This window comes from Notolabrus celidotus, chromosome 7, assembly GCF_009762535.1.
Source record: "Notolabrus celidotus isolate fNotCel1 chromosome 7, fNotCel1.pri, whole genome shotgun sequence".
NCBI lineage: Eukaryota > Metazoa > Chordata > Actinopteri > Labriformes > Labridae > Notolabrus > Notolabrus celidotus.
In genome coordinates this window covers 28,142,657-28,152,316 of record NC_048278.1, presented here as the reverse complement: position 1 = coordinate 28,152,316, position 9,660 = coordinate 28,142,657, and positions in this window count along the sequence as shown.

The following is a 9,660-nucleotide window of genomic DNA, read 5'->3' as shown; positions in this document are numbered from 1 at the left end:
CTGAATGAAACTTTTGAAGATTGCTTTGTTATAAAATAACATAATTACTTGCACAATGTTGCCTATATGATATAAGTTATGTTAAAGCGTAGGCAGGATAAGCCTTGGCTTCAGCTGACCCCTTTTTTGGTCAGTATGTGATTGACTAAAATATATGTGGATGTGTATGCATGTTTATATGTATGCATGAATGTACTTGTGTATGTATGCATGTGTATGTGTACGTATGCATGTACATATTGATATGTGTGTGTATGTATATGCTAGATATATATTTTCTTGATGAGTCCCTCAGTGATTGTTTTTTTTTTTGGCTTTTATTTGTAATTTTCTCATGGCTCTTATGATGTGGAGGGAAGTGTTGGTTGTTGATGCAGACCAAAATAAACCTAATCAATCATCACCGTTAGCTTATGTCATAGCAGCAGCTAAGTTTGGGCCCATTCCTAATAAGTCCTGATACAACATTAATACAAAAAGGAAACCAATATCCTTTAAAACCCTCAAGGGGACCTGCATTCATACATTTACTATAAATTAAACAACGCCAGCTCATTTAATTTTGCCACATTTTTTTTTTCTTTAATTAAATTTTGCATTAAACATTTTCATGGTATATACATCAATCAATCAATCAGACTTTATTTATAGAGCGCTTTTAATACAATATATAAAATATAAAAACAGCTTAAAATAGAAAAAATTAAGGAAAAAATCCCACCCCAAGCCCGACCCAAACCCACCCCACAATCCTAAGGTTAAGAACAACAATATGCAACAATAGTAATAAAAACTGTTGAACGAACTGAGGAAACTCTCTCATGATATCTCAATGAGGAAACACTGGAGGTAAAATAAGATGTTAAAACTCAACCCAGGAAATTCAAATCACCAAAATAAATACATTTCTAAGATAATAAGACACTAAAATATTAAACCATCAAAATAATATGCTATACTTAAAATAAATAAATAAAGTAGAGGAAAAGTGACTTAAATTTGAACTAGATAATAAATAAATAAATAAATAAAACTGTTTAGAATAAAACTCAGTTAAAAGCGAGACCAAAAAGGTATTATCATCTCTACATTCTCCACATAAGCTTTAAAATCATAATTTCAAAATCACATATATACTGACGGAATTACATAACATAACAGAAACTAAAAGGAAACTATGTACAACAAAGGAGTAGTCTTTTCTTTACTTAAAATATACTATAAAACTAATAAGCAGTGAAAATAAAATCTGGTCTATGGAGGGTTACAAAATTAACCCTGACCTGTGATTAACAAGTGCTGTAGTCTTTTCCATGCTGTAAATGTCCATTGTAATGTCGATCCATCCATTTAGAGTTGGGCTCTCCTGTGTCAACTATTTCCTGGTTAATGCCTTTTTAGCCGCAACCAGCAGAGTGTTCATTAGATACTTGTCTTTTTTCGACCAATCTTGAGGTGTGATCCAAAATACAACATCTTGATCTCAAGAGGCAGCACATCTTCAAAAATATCTCGTAGGGCATTGTGTACATCTCTCCAATATATTACAGACTTTCTTAAGCCAGATATTCTGTAAAGGAGAGAAACATGATAATGATTGAACCATTATCTTCAGTACTTCTACAGCTACATCAGAAACTCAAACATTTAAAGTTAAATTATTTAACTTCTCAACTTCTCAACTTTATTTATATAGCACCTTTCATACATGAAAACAGGCAGCCCAAAGTGCTTCACAGAATAACAGAGACAGAAAACAATAGCAATGGTAAAATTATAAAAGGCATGATTATAAATAAAATACTTAAAAATAAAAGAAAATCAACACAGTACAATTGATAAAATAAGTAAGAGTGGGAAGAAAGGTTAAAAAATAAGGTAGAGTTAACAAGATCAGATGAACACAAGAAATAAATAAATAATTACATTTTATAAATAAATAAATATTTTTTATAAATAAGATGTTAAAGCAATGATTAAAATATTAATAAAAAATAAAAAAAATAAAAATAATAATGCAGTCCAGGGCTAAAAATAAACTACTCCAAATTAAAAGCTATATTAAAAGGTAAGTCTTAAGTTTAAACATGAGTTTATAACAACTGAAACCCTGTTCTGTGTTGAAGTCACTACAGTAGTAGCCAACCATTATGTGTGTTCCAGCGGAGAGACAGCAAACAATGTAAACGCAAAACAAATATTCACACAAACAGATAGGAATATATGCAACTGAAAAGACATGAACATAATTACAGTCAGTACGTATATTTATGATTCAATATTTATTCCAACACTATTGTTTTTTTGCTTACAATCTACAGAAACAACCCGCTGCATATCATCATGGTATGTTGTTGTACATTGTTTCTTTTTATTTATATTTATACAGTGTGATATTTTGGTTTAAACTGTTCTCTGAATTCTATGTTTGTACATTGTGGACATCAAAAACACAAAGTCAAGTTTCTGTATATATGTATTGTGTGCACCATAGACAGATGGTCAATCATATGCACACACATGCTTGGCCAATAAAGCTGAATCCAAAAAAGTCAACCATCCATATCATCAAAATTTCAAATCAGAATCATTGTCAGAGTCAGGGTGTTTTTGGTTATTCCAGTTTTCAGTTCCAGATAATGAAGTATTTTTTGCCTGTTGTGCCATCTCTTGTTTTCCTTCTCGTCTCGGTGTGAGTTTTCCTGGTGTTGTTTTTCACTCATCTCTTCCTGAGTGTTTTATTTAACATTATTCTGGTGTTCATGTTCCCCTCGTGTGAGTATTTAAATACATTTTTAATAATAAAAAATAAACATAATAAATTGTGTTTCCTGCTTTGATTGTCTACACCTGTGCCTTGTTGTCTCACCTGTGTCTCGTTACTTGTTACTCAGTGTGTATAAAGCCTCTGTGTTTCCTCCCATCTGTGTCAGATCTCGTCCTTGCAGGGTCCTTGTAGTTTGCCATGTGATGTTTGTGATTTGTTTTATGGTTTATAAGTAAGTTTTCTTTGTTTTGCCTTTTGTTGATTAAATCTTCATCATGTCTTGAGGGTCCTTGTTTTTTCCAACACATGGAGGCTAAATAAGTTTCCCTGTTTGGTTTGTGAGGAAGTTCAAATGTGCCCAAACAGCCAATTTGGAGAATCTTTACTAAAATCTTTTCAACTTTCCTCTGCTTCATTTTATTTGCACCAATTTTGGCACCAGTAAAGTTAAGATGTTCTTCTTCTATAGTTAGCATTATTTCACAGGGAACATACACCAATCAGTCGGGCTCAAAGGCTCAAACTATGTCTCTTGTAGATGGCTTCTACACCAGTCTCTCTCTTTTTTTTAATCATCTTAACACATTTTCCTCTTCTCTGTCAAACAGCCAGACAAGCCAGACCTTCCATGCCTGCACAAACTGCTCAGTGTCCCTGGGAAACTGAAACTTCTCCCCTTGCAGAGGCACCAGGAGACCTTCAGCCTGCAGCCTCCCCGCCAGAGAATCTAATCATCAGCAGGATCCAAGCTGTTTCAGGGCCAGCTTCACTACAAGAATTATCTGCATTATCACGCCAGCAGGGTCTGCTGACTTTGAGTACTCCAGCAGACTCTTTTCTGCCCACCAACATGTCTGCTTCTACCAACATGCATGGTGACTGTGAGCCAGAGGAAGTGGTCCCTGCAGAAGACAGCCTGCTGGACGAGGCGCCAGACACTGAGGTGAGGAGGTGTGAGGGGGAGTGAGTGACCACGCAGAACACATTGAGGAACATTTGTATTGGCATGGCCTTTCATAGACACCAGTCCATGTGACAGATTTTCTTCTCTAAAAAACATCATCTCAGCTGAGTCGTTTCCTTTTAAATCCTGCATTTTTTTGCAGAGACGTCAAGAAGAAAATAATATCCCAAAATATGCTCAGTGGTGTTAAAGCCAGAAAACATTTGTCGCCTGAGTGGAAGTGAAAGCAGGCACTGGATATGAATTATTCAGACATAAACTGAACACATACATAAGATTTAGGTGTAATACTGCACTAAATAAAATGAATATGTCACCCCTTTTCATACATTTCTGTCCTACTTTAACAGCAGTGTTTTCTTTTCTTGATTCATTGTCGCCCCTCTGTCACACCCAACAGTTAAATCATGAGGAATTGACAGTTATAAATCCAGCATGTGTATGATTAATTCAGTGTACTGCAGACAGAGTACTATAAATCAGGTTTTAAGTTCCCCTAACAAAGTGATATTAACAGTTTGGGGTAATATCGCCTCAAAACCTGCTGTCATTTAAGATGACAGAACTGAATTGGAGGATATATTTCAGAAAACGCTGCTTCTGGTATCAGATTTCGTCAGAGGCAAATCACCTTTAACATGTAGAAATTATTTCCTTCAACAGGAATGATGACACTGCTGTAAAATAAAAGATACACACTATCCAGGGATCCGTCTTCCTGCTTTGAAACTCTAATTGGACACGTGTAATGTTGGAAGTAATGAAAGAGACTTTGCAGATAAACCGTGCTCCATGCATTACCAGAGGCTATTGCCCTTGAAGCTAGCTCAACCTAGCTCAAACCCGAACACCTGGGACCTTTGCTGCATGTCATTCCCCACTCTTTCTTCACAGTTTTCTTCATCTATCCGCTAGCTATCCTCTCAATAAAGGCATAAAAAAAAAATCTGAAAAACCTTTAAAGAATTTTAAAAATAGATCCCCAAACAGATTTGCACGACTACTGTATGCCTTTAAAAAAATGACATGCTCAAACGGCACACTTCAACTTATCACAGCAGGGAAGAGCACAATCGCATCTAGTGACATACATAAATGTTCAATAGCAGGGCTTTTGAATTGAAGGAGGTATCTGCCATCATTTATTTTATTGGCAAGAGAATGAATTCATGTTGCCTTGAAATAATGAAAGAGAGATAAAAACTCTAAATATAAAGTTCTTACTCTGGATGTGAGTAAACCCAACAGGCTTATTTTTTTGTTTATAGTGGAGTGACATGAGTCCTGGCTTTAAAGAAATGAAAGAGACATTTTGTCATTGAAAGGCAGTCTCTTTATCGTGCAAATATGTTGGTCACAAAAGTTATAGAATATTTGGATTTCATTAAATCAATGCTATCTAAGATAAACTGTATGGAGAGGATGGACAATGGTACTGGAACATGGTTAAAAAGTTCCACTATGCCAAAAAATGTCCCGGTGCACCAAGAGGTGGAATTTAGAAGTGGAGGTACTGGAATGTATTGGCCAACTTAAAGCACTGTCCTTCCACACAGTGACAAGTTATAACAACAGTTATTTCTGGAAACTTTAAATGAAGAGGTCTAGAGCATAGACTGTATAAATAATGGACGTAGTACCCGTGACGTCACCCATCTGTTCCTGAGCGCTGTTTTGAAGCCAATTGACGGTGACAGCGGCTGTTTCCGAAATCGCCTACTATACTAGCAGTACGTACTGATATGTCCAAAATTCAGTATGTAGTAAGTAGTATGTGAACAAGAGCAAAATCTGCAGTATGCCAAAACTCCCCGGATGTCTACTGATTCGGGAAAATATCTCAGTGTGCAAGCGACCAGTCTTCCTCGCGTACTGTTTCCCATAATGCACAGCGCTCGTTCTGCTTTTTCTTTTTCCTCATTTTTTGACGGGAGGAAATCTGTTTTTGGGTGCTGTGAAAGTTATCAAATTACATATAAACCACTTCCTAACTTTTTAAATCATAAATGGATGCTAAATAAGCTTTTTATTTATCGGCTTCGCCGTTGTTTACTTCCGCTTTCCGAAACCGGAAATCCAGCGAAGTCTGGCTCAGCATGCTGCATGACAGATCGGACAGAACAGTCATACTACATACTAAATTCAAATGCAGTATGTAGTAGGCAATACCTACTGCCTACTACATTAGTAAGTAGTATGTAGCAGGCCGTTTCGGAAACAGCCAGCCATATTGGAAATGCAGAACTCAACCAGACAGAGTGTGATGTAAAGGGGCGGAGTTTGAGCCTCCTAGCCAACAGCTATGTGTTCCCGTCCGGGAGTCAAGTCAGTCATGTCCTTATTTGGGCAAAAACTCGTAATCTTAATATCTTCTGAACCGTGTCTATCTTCTGAAAAAATTCACCCCCCCGTACAGTGTGTAGAGAGATTAGCTACGTAGAGCCAAGCAGTTTTTTGAACCAGGCTGTAAACATGTTTATTAATGCTGCAAAGATCATCTTTTTTTAATTGGTGTCTATGTGGTTTCTGATGTTTCTGCAGCCGGCCTCATGCGGATTTTCGATATATTGCAGTTCATAAAACTTCTGCATGGAATTCATAGTTTGAGACCAGAGGTTGCCGCTTGGTCTAGAGCTGTATACTTTTTTTCATATATAAGTTTTGTCTGCCTTTTGGTTCATATCTTTATAAGGTCGAGTAGCAAGTGGATCAACCTCTATTTTGGTCCAGAGTCTGCCTTATAGATACTAAGTATTTGTCTTATTAGGAAGACTGATTCCTCTTCTTTGTCCAACTTTATGGTCCAACAAGCCAAAGCCTGAGGCCAAAGACTTGTCACCAAAAAATTAAATCTGTGTATGCTGAAAATAAAAGTTTGGTTGCAGTTCTAAATCTCTCCAGGCAGAGGGCGCTGTTAGACAACCTATGAAAACAAAAAGCTATGAAGCTGCCTCACCTGATACACACCTCCTTACCCTTTGGCTAAAACAGAAAAGGAACATAAGAGATGTTGAATGAAATGCACGGTCAGCACGCAGGCTATCAAGAAGGAGCTGTGTTAGTCACGCTCAGATCATCATGTTCTATATGGACTCTGTTATGGAGTTTAACGTTGTTGAAGACGTGACCGTACACACACACAAACATGAAGGAGAACACATTATCATATTGAAATGAGTCCCTGATTTGAAGCTCTGACAGCTGTTGTAGTTCACTGAGGCAGGTCAGCGTGTCTCTGCACATATCTGTGTCTGTGATGAAAAAAGAAGCGCAAGATTAAAATACATCCAGACAGCGACACACTCTTCTCATGTAATTAGCCTGAAAGCCTTTTCATCAGCTTTGGAGCGACACACACACACACACACACACACACACACACACACACACACACACACACACACACACACATACACACACACACACACACACACACACACACACACATATATACACACACCAACACATAAATAAACATCAGCAGAGTCCACTCACACACACTAATATTCTACACTCACCTCTTAACACTGCTGCAAAAGGCATCTGTGTAATGGCACCATCACCTTGCTGTGTGTTTTCATGTTTGTGAGTTATTTAAATGCTAATACATTTGGAAGGGCAAGTAGAGTGGTGGAAAGTGTGTGTGTGTGTGTGTGTGTGTGCGTGCGTGTGTGCGTGCGTGCATGCGTGCGTGTGTGTGTGGGAGGGTAAGGCAGGAGTCACTAACGATGGAGGAGAACCTTGAAGACGTGTTGCGTTTTTGTTTTAACTCACAAAAACACATCTGCAGCTTCATCCCGAGCTATGTTTACCCCTCCTCATCCTCGCCCCTGTCTCTCCCACTTTGCTCTGATGAAATGTTGTTATTCAGGCACACCGTCTGAATGCCTGTCTGAGTTGAAGTACTTTGGCACCAAACACACCTTTTGTACCTGACTGAAATGCCAAATGCAGCTGTTAGAAGTGATTGACAGGCCCACACTCCAGTCAGCGCTGCATGCTTCTCTTCTCCCCTCTCTAATGGCAGAGGTGCTGTCTCTCTCTCTCTGCTCGGTGACACACAGATGAGGCCCAGCAGGCTGAGTGGCAGGCAGGGTTGAGGATTTGAAACTTTTGGTTGTGTTGTATGTGACAGGGTGATTCTGATTCATTAAGTCCTGGATCATATTTTGATGGTTTGGGGTGTTATGATAAACCTGATAAACCATTTTTTGTGATGAGACTTGACAGATGAACCCTGTGGGTCTGTCAGGATGTAGCAGGGGCTGATCCACACTTTTTTCACTGGCAAGGCCCAACTTTTATACCGACTTATTCAGGGATGGCATTAAGTATGGGAAAGCACACACACACATTCACATGAGTAGCACTTGAGTCCATGTGTCCATGAGTCACTGGCTTGATTTGCATGATTTTCCCAGGACTTCAGCCTGTGGTCAAATAGTAGACAACAATTGGGCAGCAGGAACCATTTAGTTCCTCGAAGAATAGTTCCTGACGTTAAAAGTTCCTGGAACTTCTAATGAAAATAATAATAATAATAATACATTTTATCTAAAGGCACCTTTCTTGGCACTCAAGGACACCGTACAGATATACATATATACATACATGATTGACATATTAAATGAAGCAAAAATAGAAATCAAAATGAATAGAAACAATATAAACTAACAAAGTGAAAAGAAAATAAAAACAATAAAAATTGACAGTGCAATTGGCGTCAGACGGAGTAGGCAGTTTTAAGCAGATGTGTTTTGAGTTGTGATTTGAAATGGGGAAAAGAATCACTGTTTCTGAGTTGAGGTGGTAGTGAATTCCAGAGACGGGGAGCAGAGCGGCTGAATGCTCTGCTCCCCATAGTGGTGAGACAGGCGGAGGGGACAGACAGGTGTATGGAGGAAGAGGATCTGAGGGAGCGGGAACATGGAGGAGGTCGGACAGATATTGGGGGGGGGCGAGGTTGTGGATGGTCTTGAATGTTAACAGGAGGACTTTGAATTGAATATGAACTGAACAGGGAGCCAGTGGAGCTGTTGGAGGACATGTGGTGGATGGAGGGGGTTCGGGTAATGACACGGGCTGCTGAATTCTCGACCAGTTGGAGTTCTTCTGTTTGAAAAGCACCTTAAGTTAGTATTCACCTGTCTCATCAGCTCTTGATTAGCTGTCTCACTTAAGCTCTGGTCTCCTCTCTACATGCTGCCAGATTGTTACTGCTCTCCAAGGGACTCTGGTTTTTCCTCATGTTGCATTACCAGTGTTTTTTGTGGATTTTCCTGTCCCTGAACGTTTGCTTCTCTGTCTCCAATGCCTCCTGTCCCTGAGCCCCAGTGCCGAACCCCTCACCACCTACCCTCAGATCTTCATAACTGTAAGCCTCACAGCTGTCTCAATTCAACCTGTTCTACCTGTGCCACACACCCCATGACAAACCATCTCCTGTGCCTCTGTCTACACGCTTCCACCAGTCAGCCAGATCCACTGATTCACAGAGTCACCTCCGCCCTGTCAAGATAACTGTAGCCAATAATCATCCACCTATTTGCAATCAATACCACTTTCACAACCTTTGCCCCCAAGTCTGTGGGCTTGCATTTTGGGTCCTGTTTCAAAACTACTGGTAAAAACCATTACACATGGACAGCTAATTTAACTCACATCTGTATTCCACTGAATCATTGTGTTGCTCTGGTGTTTTTATGGTCTGTATGAGAGCCTTATCTTTCTGCTGCAGCTCTGGTGGCTTGACTTTAAACTTTAGAGCAAAAGTAAAAGAAGAATGAAAATTCAAAGTCTTAAGAAGGCATATAGGAGTACAGGTAAGTACAGGACTCTGGAACCTCAATCTGCTTTGCTGTAATATCAGATAAAGCTTGTCGCAAGTCTCTAACGTAGTCTACTTAATTCCTGATCAAGATGATGCACA